The following is a 12,367-nucleotide window of genomic DNA, read 5'->3' as shown; positions in this document are numbered from 1 at the left end:
ATGTATGAGGGGCGGAGCCTTAGGTGTTCACCAGGGCTGGGTGACCCTGTTGCTGGGTTGTGACGCTGTATGTGGGGGAAGGATCAGAGAGGGGAAAAAAATGGCACTCTGCTCCGCTCTGCTCTTTCTCAGATTTCTGTCCCCTCTGCGGCTTCCCACAAGCAAAATTGGGCCCCTCTGGTGCTGGTTCCTGGGTGTGTGGGCCCATGTACTCTCCAGGACCCTGTGGGTCTCTCCAGTGAACTCTCTGTGGGTCTGGGAGCCTCTCCTGGCCCCTCGACCCCGAGAAAGTCTTTCCAGTTGGTGCTTTCAGGCTCTAATTCCCGTCACTGGGGCCCTAGCCTGAACGGTCTATCTCACTGTTCACTCCTTTGCTTGGTTTATCTGTGTGCGAACGTGTGACCGCAGTCAGCCAGCCGCCCTGCACCCTCACTGGGTCCACCCGTTGCCACCCCACACTTGGGATCAACCAACTGCCTCCGCCTCCCAATGGTCTTTCCAGCCCAACCCCACTCCGCCTCTGACTCCGCCCCTCTTACCGGTCTGACTGAGTGGTTCGTTGTTGTTGGACTTCTGTACAGTTCAATTTTCGCTCTTTTGGCTGTGTTTTTGTTTCTAAAGCTTAGCTGTCTTTAAATTTAGTTGTGGGAGGGGGCACAGTGTTTCCACCTACACCTCCATCTTGGCTGAAGCCCCCCTTTCGGTTCTTTGTCTTGCCTTAGCCCCGGCTGCAATCCCCAGCACGAGATTGAGTTAGAGCAGCGAGAACAGACACCCCTGAGTTACGTGGTCATCGTGGGAAGAAGCATCTGGTCTTTCGCTGTAGGGATTTGTAGATGCTCTTTACCAAGTTGAGGAAGTTCTCCTTTTCTATCTCTGTGTTTCTGGGAGTTTTTCTCAGGAATGGGTGTTGTATTAACTTCCTAGGACTGCTGTAACAAAATACAACAAATTGGGTAGCTTGGAACAACAGAAATTAGTTGTCTCACAGTTCTGGAGGCCAGGAGTTCCAAAGTCAAGGTGTCCACAGGGCAACACTCCCTCTGAAACCGCGGGGGAGGGGGTGCGTTGTTCCTGGCCTTGTCCCAGCACCTGGTGGTTTGCCAGCAGTCTGGAGTGTTCTTTGGTGTTCAGATGCGTCCCTGCAGCGTCTGTCTTTGCATGGCACCCTCCTTCCGTGTCTTCACACTGTCTTCCTTCTGTGTCTGTGTCCACGTTTCCTTTCTATTCAGGACAGTCATTCATACTGGCTTAAGATTCACCTTAGTGACCTCTTTAACTTGATTACCTCTATAAAAACTTTATTTCCAAATAAGGTCGCATTCTGAGGTACTGGGGCAGGACTTAAACATTTCCTTTGTGGGGGGACAAAATTTAGCTTATAACACAGGTTGAATTTTGTCAGATGCCTTTTTTGTATTAAATAATATCATGTAATTTTCTTTTTTAGCCTGGTAAAGTGATGGATTGCATTGATTGTCTTTTCAAATTTTGCACCCGCCTTGTATTCCGGGAATAGACCCCACTTGGTCATGGTATATAATTATTTTTATATATTACTAAATTCTATGTGATAATACTTCGCTAAGGATTTTTGCATCTAGTTTCATGAAGGACATTGGTCTGTAGTGTTCTTTTTCTGTGCTATCTCTGGTTTTAGTAATATGGTAATACTAGGCATCTAAAGTGAATTGGGAAGTGTCTCTCTCTTCTTGGAAGAGAGAGTGTAACAGGATTGATGTTAATTCTCCTTTAAATGTTTGGTAGAATTCTACAGTGAAACTGTCCGGGCTTTGACAGTTCTTTTTGGGGAAGACTTTTAATTATTAACTCGGTTTCTTCCATAGTTATGGGGCTGTTCAAATGACCTATTTCAGACTGGGTAAGTTGTGATAGTTGTTAAATTTTGTGGAAGTGGTACATTTTGTTTAAGTCATCAAACTTCATGTTTGATGATTAAATTGTATTAAAGTGTGTAGAGTTGCTCTTCATATTCCCTTTTTATCTCTTCGATGTCTCCGGGCGAGTAGTGATGCCCGGCCCTGTTCCTGGTGTTGGCGGGCTCTGTCTCCTCTCTCTCTGTCAAGCCTGTGGGTGTTCGTCAGGGTTATGTGTCCCGTCAGAGCGTCAGACAGTTGTTTCATTGACCTTTACATTGTTTTTCTGTTTTCAATTTCATTGATTTGTGATCTAATCTTTATTATTTGCTTTGTTCTATTTTCTTTAAGTTTAATTTGCTGTCTTTTTTTTTTTAATGTCAAAGCTGAGGTCATTAATTTGTGACCATTTTCTAATATAAACGTTTTAGGCGCTCTAAATTTATCTGTAGGTTATACTTTGCTTGCATTCTACCAGTTTTGATATTGTTTTTCATTTTTATTTTTGTTATTTTTATTTTCATTCACTTAGAAATATTTTCTAACTTTCCTTTTGGCTTCTTCATCCTGTGAGTTACTTTGAACTGTGTTATTTAGTTTCAAGATATGTACAGATTTCCACATATTTTTTATTACTGATTTATGATTTAACGTTATTGTGGTTAGAGAGCATACTTCATATTATTGGAATCCCTTTATATTTATGGAGACTTACTTCATGGCTCAGGATATAGTTATCTTGGTATACACATCAGGGCACTTGAGAAGATGTGTGTTCTGCTGATGTTAGGTGGAGAGTCCTGTGTGTGTTGATTTGATCCTGTTGGTTGAAAGTGTTGTTGAATTATTCTGTGTTCTTGCTGAGTTTCTGTCTAGTTACTCTATGGATCATTGAAAGAGGGCTGTTGAAGCATCCAATTACAGTTGTGGATTTCTCCTTTCAGATCAACCAGTTTTGTGTTACTTGCTTTGTTTTGCAGTGTTGCTCCATGGTTCATAGGCATTTGGATTGCTGTGCGTTCTTAGCGGAGTGACTCCTGTGTAATTGTATAGTATCCCCTTTATCTCTAGTAAGGTTGTTTGCTCTGTGGTCTGCTTGAGCTGATACTAATATAGTCACTTCTACTTTCCTTTTTTTAAAATATATTTTATTGATTATACCATTACAGTTGTTCTATTCCCCCCTTCATTCCCCTCCGCCCGCACCCTCTCTCCCCCACCATTCTCCCCCCCTTAGTTTATAACAACGTGTCTCAAGTTCTTTGGATTCTATATTTCCCCCACTATTCTTGCCCTCCCCCCTATCTATTTTCTACCTACCATCTATGCTATTTTCTGTGCCTTCTCTCCCCTTCTCCCCTTCCCACCCCCCTGTTTCTAACCCTCCATGTGTTCTTCATTTCTATAGTTCCACTCCTGATCTAGCTGTCCTCTTGGTTTGCTTTTGTTTTAGGTGTGGTTGTTAATAACTGTGTGTTTGCTGTCCTTTCACTGTTAATATTTTTCATCTTCTTTTTCTTATATAAGTCCCTTTAGCATTTCATATAATAAGTGCTTGGTGAAGATTAACTCCTTGAACTTGACCTTATCTGAGAAGCACTTTATCTGTCCTTCCATTCTAAATGAAAGTTTTGCTGGATAGAGCAATCTTGGCTGTAGGTCTTTGGATTTCATGACTTGGAATACTTCTTTCCATCTCCTTCTTGCCTGGAAGGTCTCTCTTGAGAAATCCGCTGACAGTCTGATGGGAACTCCTTTGTAGGTGACTGTCCCCTTATCCCTTGATGCTTCTAGGATTCTCTCCTTCATTTTGGTCTTGGCTAATGTAATGATGATGTGCCTTGGTGTTTTCCTTCTTGGGTCCAACTTCTTTGGGACTCTCTGAGCTTCCTGGATTTCCTGGAAGTCTATTTCTTTTGCCAGACTGGGGAAGTTCTCCTTTATTATTTGTTCAAATACGTTTTCCACTCATGGCTGTTTCTTTCCCCCTTCTGGTACCCCTATAATCCGGATGTTGGAACGTTTAAAGATGTCCTGGAGGTTCCTAAGCCTCTCCTCATTTTTTTGAATTCTCATTTCTTCATTCCTTTCTGGTGGGATGTTTTGTTCTTCCTTCTGGTCCATTCCATTGATTTGAGTCCCAGTTTCCTTTCCATCACTATTGGTTTCCTGTGCATCTCCCTTCATTTCAATTAGTTTAGCCTTCCTGGCTGGTGTAGCTCAGTGGATTGAGCGTGGGCCTGCGAACCAGAGGGTCGCGGTTCGATTCCCAGTCAGGGCACATGCCTGGGTTGCAGGCTGGTTCCCTGCAGGCCAACTCCCAGCAGGGGATGCATGAAAGGCAACCATACATTGATGTTTCTCTCCCTCTCCTTCCCCTCTAAAGATAAATAAATAAAATCTTTAAAAAAAAATTAGTTTAGCCTTCATATGTTCCTCTAATTTGTGACTATGTTCCTCTAATTTGTGACTATAATCTACCAGTTCTGTGAGCATCCTGATAGTGTCTTGAATTGTGCCTCTGAGAGGCTGGCAATTTCTCGGTCGCTTAGAGTTATTGGCTCTGGGACTTTGAGTTCTTCTTGCACCATCTTTTGGGCTGTTCATGCCTGTTCCGTAGCAGGATCAGATCCCTAAAGTGTTCACTAGAACAGGGCAACTAAGTCGCTGGGTTGTGACATTGTATGTGGGGGCGGGGTCAAAGAGGGACAATGGCTCTCACCGGCATCATAGGGCAACTGAGTCGCTGGGTTGTGATGCTGTATGTGGGGGCGGGGTCAAAAAGGGACTATGGGGTCCTGTCTGCCTCCTACTTTCCTTTTATTAATGTTTACATGATACATCTTTTGACTTTAAAACTGCCTATGTCATAATATTTAAAGTGAGCCTTTTGTAGATAGCATATAGTTGGGTCATGCTTTTTTACATTTTAATTTTTTAATTGTATTTTTTCCATTACCATTTAGTCTGCTTGTACCCCCTCCCCCTAGCAATCACCAACCACACTGTTGTCCATGAGTCCTTTTTCCTTTTTGCTCACTCCGTCCACCCCCTACCTTTCCCCCACTAGCTGTCATCATTCTCTCCATCTATGTCTGTCTCTATTCTGCTTGTTAGTTCAGTTTGTTAGAAATCATAGGGCTCCCATCCAAGTATTAACCAGGCCCAACCCTGCTTAGCATCCAAGATCAGATGAGATCGGGCATGTTCAGGGTGGTATGGCCGTAGACAGAAATCATAGGGCATTTGTCTTTCTCTGACTGGCTAATTTCACTTAGCATAATGTTCTCCAGGTCCATCTATACTGTCTCAAAGGGCACTGTGTTCTTTCTTATGGCCAAGTAGTGTTCAACTGTGTAACTGTTGTTTTCCGTTGTAAGCAGTAGTAACTGTAACAACTGTTCCATAGTTGTTTTACCCACTCATCTATTTTTTAATATAGTTTATTGATTATGCCATTACAATTGTTCCATTCCCCGCTTCATTCCCTTCCACCCTGCACACCCTCTCCCACTCACATTCCCCCCTTTAGTTCATGTCCATGTGTCTTAAGTTCTTTAGCTTCTAAGTTTCCCATACTATTCTTGCTCTCCCCCTGTCTATTTTCTGCCTACTGTCTATGCTACTAATTCTCTTTTCCCCCCTCTCCTCTTCCCACTCCCCCGTTGATAACCCTCCAGGTGATCTCCATTTCTGTGGTTCTGTTCCTGTTCTAGTTGTTTGCTTAGTTTGTTTTTGTTTTTTGTTTTAGGTGTAGTTGTTAGTAACTGTGAGTTTGCTGTCATTTTACTGTACATTTTTTTATCTTCTTTTTCTTAGATAAGTCTCTTTAACATTTCATATAATAAGGGCTGGGTGATGATGGACTCCTTGAATTTGATCTTATCTGAGAAGCACTTTATCTGCCCTAAATGAAAGCTTTGCTGAATAGAACAATCTTGGATGCATTTCATGACTTGGAATACTTCTTTCCAGACCTTTCTTGCCTGGAAGGTCTCTTTTGAGAAATCAGCTGACAGTCTGATGGGAACTCCTTTGTAGGTGACTGTCCCCTTATCTCTTGCTGCTTTTAGGATTCTCTCTTTCATTTTAATCTTGGCTAATGTAATTATGATGTGCCTTGGTATGTTCCTCCTTGGGTCCAACTTCTTTGGGATTCTCTGAGCTTCCTGGATTTCCTGGAAGTCTATTTCCTTTGCCAGATTGGGGAAGTTCTTTATTATTTGTTCAAATAAGTTTTCCACTTGTTGCTCTTCCTTTTCCCCTTCTGGTACCCCTATAATTTGGATATTGGGACATTTAAAGATGTCCTGGAGGTTCCTACACCTCTCCTCATTTTTTTGAATTCTTGTTTCTTCCTTCTTTTCTGTTTGGTTGTTTTTTTCTTCTTTCTGGTCCACTCCATTGATTTGAGTCCCAGTTTTCTTCCCATCACTATTGGTTCCCTGTACATTTTCCTTCATTTCACTTAGTATAGCCTTCATTTTTTCATCTAATTTGCGACCAAATTCCACCAATTCTGTGAGCATCCTGATTACCAGAGCTTTGAACTGTGCATCTGATAGGTTGGCTATCTCTTGGTCGCTTAGTCATATTATTTCTGGAGCTTTGATTTGTTCTTTCTTTTGGGCCATTTTTTTTTAGTCTTGATGTGTGTGTTACGTAGTAAGGGGCGGAGCCTTAGATGTTCACCAGAGCGGGGCAACCCAGTCACAAGGTCCTGATGCTGTATGTGGGTCAGGGGTCAGAGAGGGAACAATGGTGCTTGCTCTGCTCTCTGTCTGATTTGAGTTTCTTCTTCCCCTTCCCACAAGCAAACTGGGCCCTTCTGGTGCTGGTTCCTGTGAGGGCAGACTTATGTGCATTCTAGGACCCTGTGGGTCTCTCCAAAGAACTCTCCTGTGAGGCTGGGAGTCTCTCCCAGCACCTCAACCCCCACAGATATTTTCAATTGGTGTTTTGAGGCTTTATTTCCTGGACCTGGGACCTGGGTTGTGCAGTCTACCTCACTCCCCGGTTTTGCCTGATTTATCAGCACACGAATGTGGGACTGCCCAGTCTGCCAGCTGCCTTGCGCGCCTTGCTGGGTCCATCTGCTGCCACCCCGCACCCACAGTCCACCTGCTGCCGTCTTGTGCACCCAGGGTCCGCAAGCCACCACTTTCTTTTCCTGCGACCCCTCTCCACCCTGCTGCCCAATTCTGCCTCTTCTACTGGTCTGGATGAATGTGTCTATTTCAGCTCCTTGGTTGTCGGACTTCCATACAGTTCAATTTTCTGTTAGTTCTGGTTGTTTTTTTGTTTCTAAATCTTTGTTGTCCTTCTTTCAGTTGTGTGAGGAGGCACAGTGTGTCTACCTATGCCTCCATCTTGTCCCAGTTTTTAAAAAAATTTTATTTAATCTATTTTTAGAAGGGGAGGGAAGGAGAGAAGGAGAGAAATATCAATGTATGGTTGCTTCTGGTGTGTCGGGGCCTAAAGACGGTGAATGCAATCCGTCAAGAAAATCGCACCAGGAGGGCTTGGCTGAGGCAGCCCCAAACAGGATGCTGCAGCTGAGCCAGGTAGCCCCCACCCTTGTAGGCATCTCTTGATCACAAGTACTACCTACCAATTAAGATGCTGATCACGCGCCCACCCACCAACCGTCGCCAAGAGCATGCAGTGAGCATGCACAGGACAACCTATCAGGACCATCTCCCCTTTTCCCCTGCCCCCTATATATATAACAGCCCCGCCCAAAATAAAATTTGCAGCTTGATCAGAATCCTTTGTCTTGCTGCCTTTCTCCGCGCCTCTTGTTCCCATCCCCATCCCTATACATCCGTTTCAGGTAGACTCGGGACCCCCGTTGACTGTTCCGCGGGACAGAACACTGGTGCATCCCCTGCTGGGAACTGCTCTGCAACCCAGGCATGTGCCCTGACTGGGAATTGAACCGCGACCCTGTGGTTCACAGGCCCGCGCTCAATCCACTGAGCTACACCAGCCAGGGCCCAGTTCTTTATAAATTTTAGATATTAACCCCTTACCAGATGTATCAGCAAATATGTTCTTCCATTCTATGGGTTGTCTTTTCATTTTGTTGATGTTTTCCTTTGCTGTGCAAAAACTTTATTTATTTATTTATTTACTTTTAAATTATATTTTATTGATTATGCTGTTATAGTTGTTCTGATTATTGCCCCATTTCCCCCTTCCACCCAGAACACCTTTTCTCCCTTAGGCAATACCTGCACTGTCGTTCATGTCCATGGGTCATATGAATAATAAGTTCTTTGGCTTCTCCATTTCCTATACTGTACTTTACATCCCCATGGCTATTTGGTAACTACCTATTTGTACTTCATAATCACCTCACCTCTTCACCCATTCTCTTCCATGCCCCTCCCATTTGGCAATTATCAAAACGTTCTCTGTATCCATGATACTGTCTTTGTTCTTTTTTTCTTAGTTTGCTTTTTAGACAGTTTTGATCTTCTTTTTCTTATATAACTCTTGAACATTTCATATAATGCTGCTTTGGTGATGATGAACTCCTTTAGTTTTTTCTTGTCTGGGAAGCTTTTACCTGCCCTTCAATTCTAAATGATAGCTTTGCCAAGTAGAGCAACCTTGGCTGTAGGTCCCAGCTTTTCAGGACTTTGAATATTTTTTGCCAATTCCTCCTGGCCTGCAAAGTTTCTTTAGAGGTATCAGTTGACAGTCTTAAGGGGAACGCCCCTGTAGATAGCTAACTGCTTTTCTCCTGTGGCTTTTAAGATTCTCTTTTTATCTTTAACCTTTGGCATTTTAATTATGATGTAGCTTGGAGTGGGCCTGTTTGTATTCATCTTGTTTGGGGCTTTCTGTGACTCCTGGACTTGCATATCTATATTATTTACCAAGTTAGGTAAGTTTTCTTGCATTATTTTTTCAAGTAGATTTCTAATTTCTTTCTCCTTTTCTTCTCCTTCTGGTGCCCCTATGATGCAAATGTTAGACCCCTTGATGTTGTCCCAGAGACTGCCTACACGGTTTTCATTTTTTGGATTCTTTTTTCTTCTTCTTGTTCTGATTGGTTGTTTTTGCTTCCTTATGTTCCAAATCATTGATTTGATTCTTGGCTTCATCCACTCTACTGTTTCCCTGTAAATTGTTCTTTATTTCAGTTAGTGAATCCTTTGTTTCTGACTGGGTCTTTTTTTGCTGCTGAGGTCCTCACTAAGTACCTTGGCCTCCTTATAACCAGTGTTTTGAACTCTGCATCTGGTAGATTATTTATCTCCATTTTATTTAGCTCTTTTTCTGGAGTTTTGATCTGTTCTTTCATTTGGGCCACAATTCTTTGTCTCCCTATTTTTGGCAGCTTTCCTGTGTTTGTTTCTATTTATTAGGTAGAGCTGCTTTAACTCTGTGTCTTGGTAGTGTGGCCTATTGTAGTAGGTTTCCTGTAGGGTCCAGGGCACAGCCTCCCCTTTCACCCAGGCTGGGTACCCATGGTACACCCTTAGTGTGGGCTAGTACACTCTCCTTTTGTAGTGGAGTCTTGGTTGCTGTTGGCAGATCAATGGGAGGGATTTACCCAGGTCAGTCAGCTGCAAGGATTGGCTGTGACCACTGACCACCAACCTCTGCCCTCTGAGGAGGATCAGCTGTGCAGGGGCAGGGTGTTGGTGCTCTGATGTGGTCTGTAGCTGTCCACTGGGTGCACTGGCCCTGGGGTTTCCTGAGTGGGGCAGGCCATGGTCAGCCCCCACCTGTGTTTTGCCTGGGGTCACCCTGCCTGAGCTATAAAGCAATCTGAGATGGCTGCTACTTGTGCTGAGCCTGGAGATTACCAAGCAAAGCCAAGTTGTGAATCTAAGTTGACTGCTGGTAGTGCTGGGCCTAAGCCACTTAGCAAGAGGCACAAGGGCAGGGGCGGGGGGTGGTGGTGGCTGAGATCAGTTGCTGTTTGATAGGATTTAGGAAGTTTTGAAGCATGAGCCCAGACCAGCCATTATATGCAAAAATCACTGTTAACTTGATTTTTAACTAGCTTAGGTGAGTCCTGTCAGTTTGGGGGGATGAAGTCTCAGAGCATCTCCAGAGTGGGGCAAACAGTTGATGTGGACTCTGGCCAGCAGGTACATGTGTTGTGGCTGCAATGAACAAATCCACACAGACTGTAGAAGTCCTGTGGAGAAAAAGGGACTGCATGGTCACTCTCTGAGTAAGAGAGGGCCCCAACCCCTGCCTGGACAGGCTTTTATTGTTTTTCTGGGCACACTACATCGAAGATGGTCCTCATTTACTATGCACAGGTTCACTTTAGGTGGTTACCTTTTACAGATAACAAAGGAGAGGAAGTTTCTAATTACTACAAAGAAAAAGGATATTTGCAAATGCAAAGGAAAAAGTGGATGAACTGGTTATACTCCATCCTTGGGATGTTTAGCACAGATTTTAGGAAGTTACTTTAAAGATATGCAGTAAACATTTGCTGCCTCAATTCAGGGTGAGGGAGTTTTAGCAAAAAGCAAGCCTCGAAGCAGCTTAGGTACAATGCAGGCCTGGTTCCCCACAGGAAAACCCATCCATGGGCTCAGGTCCAGTGTGTCGAAGTGCCCACCACCGGTTTTCCAAATCAGGCTTGCCTACATTTACCAGGCCACACAGATAGGTTCTCTATAAACAGTGTTAGTCAGATTGATGGAGTCTCAGATATGGCACCTGCCTGTGGTCTCTGTGGCTCTGTGGGGGGACGGTTAAGAAAAGGGCCAATGGCCTCTGCTTGCCTTTCTGTCTGGGAGAAAGCTGTCTCACAGCTCTTGCCTTCGTGCCAGATACTCCACTTCTTCCCTGTGTGCCACTGGTGCCTTTTAAGATGCTAACCTGCCTTTTGGGGGACTTCCGCCAAGATGGAGGCGTAGGTGGAAATACTGTGCCTTCTCCCACAACCAAGTTTGAATACAACAAAGGTTTAGTAAACAAAGACGCAGCCAAAGAACAGAAAATTGAACTATACAGAAGTCTGACAACAACGAACCGTTCAACCAGGACTGGTAAGAGGGGCAGAGCCAGCAGCAGAGCAGGGTCGGGCAGGAAGGATCCCCCGACCCAGGCAACCCAGGCGACCCAGGCACGCAGACAGCTAAGGTAGCATCGCGGACCCAGTGAGGATGCAGGGCAGGCTGAGCATGGTTGCACATTCGTGCACGCAGATAAACCCAGCAAAGGAGTGAGCAGTGAGACGGACCACGTGGCCCTGGCGGCAGGAGGAGGCAGAGGGGACGGCCATTGATTTCCTTTGACCCCGCCCCCACATACAGTGTCACAACCCAGCAACTGAGTGGCCCCGCCCTGGTGAACACCTAGGGCTCCACTCCTCCTACGTAACAGGCACAAACAGTCCAAAATATGGCTCAAAATGTTGGCTCAAGAAGAACTCAAAGCCCCAGAGCTGATAACTCTAAGCAACCAAGAAATAGTGAGCCTCTCAGATGCACAGTTCAAAGCACTGGTGATCATGATGCTCACAGAACTGGTTGATTATAGTCACAAATTAGAGGAACATATGAAGGCTAAACTAATTGAAATGAAGGGAAATGCACAGGAAAACAATAGTGATGGAAAGGAAACTGGGACTCAAATCAAAGGGGTGGACCAGAAGGAAGAAAGAAATGACCAAACAGGAAAAAGTAAAGTTACAAGAATTCAAAAAAATGAGGAGAGGCTTAGGAACCTCCAGGACATCTTTAAACGTTCCAACATCCAAATTATAGGGGTACCAGAAGGGGAAAAGAAACAGCCACGAGTGGAATACTTATCTGAACAAATAATAAAGGAGAACTTCCCCAGTCTGGCAAAAGAAATAGACTTCCAGGAAATCCAGGAAGCTCAGAGAGTGCCAAAGAAGTTGGACCCAAGAAGGAACACACCAAGGCACATCATAATTACATTAGCCAAGAGTAAAATGAAGGAGAGAATCCTAGAAGCAGCAAGAGATAAGGAGACAGTCACCTACAAAGGAGTTCCCATCAGACTGTCAGCGGATTTCTCAAGAGAGACCTTCCAGGCAAGAAGGGGCTGGAAAGAAGTATTCCAAGTCATGAAATCCAAAGACCTACATCCAAGACTGCTCTATCCAGCAAAGTTTTCATTTAGAATGGAAGGACAGATAAAATGCTTCTCAGATAAGATCAAATTCAAGGAGTTCATCATCACCAAGCCCTTATTATATGAAATGTTAAAGGGACTTATATAAGAAAAAGGAGATGAAAAATATGAACAGTGAAAGGACAGCAAACTCACAGTTATCAACAACCATGCCTAAAAACAAAAGCAAACCAAGAGGACAGCTAGATCAGGAGTGGAACCATAGAAATGAAGATCACATGGAGGGTTAGCAACAGGGGAGTGGGAGGAGGAGAAGGGGGGAGAAGGCACAGAAAATAGCATAGATGGTAGGTAGAAAATAGATAGGGGGAGGGCAAGAATAGTGGGGGAAGCATAGAATCTAATGAACT

The sequence above is a fragment of the Sturnira hondurensis genome, unplaced genomic scaffold (assembly GCF_014824575.4).
Source record: "Sturnira hondurensis isolate 20B ecotype Veracruz unplaced genomic scaffold, ASM1482457v3 Scaffold0006829, whole genome shotgun sequence".
Classification (NCBI taxonomy): domain Eukaryota; kingdom Metazoa; phylum Chordata; class Mammalia; order Chiroptera; family Phyllostomidae; genus Sturnira; species Sturnira hondurensis.
This window is presented reverse-complemented; position numbering follows the sequence as displayed.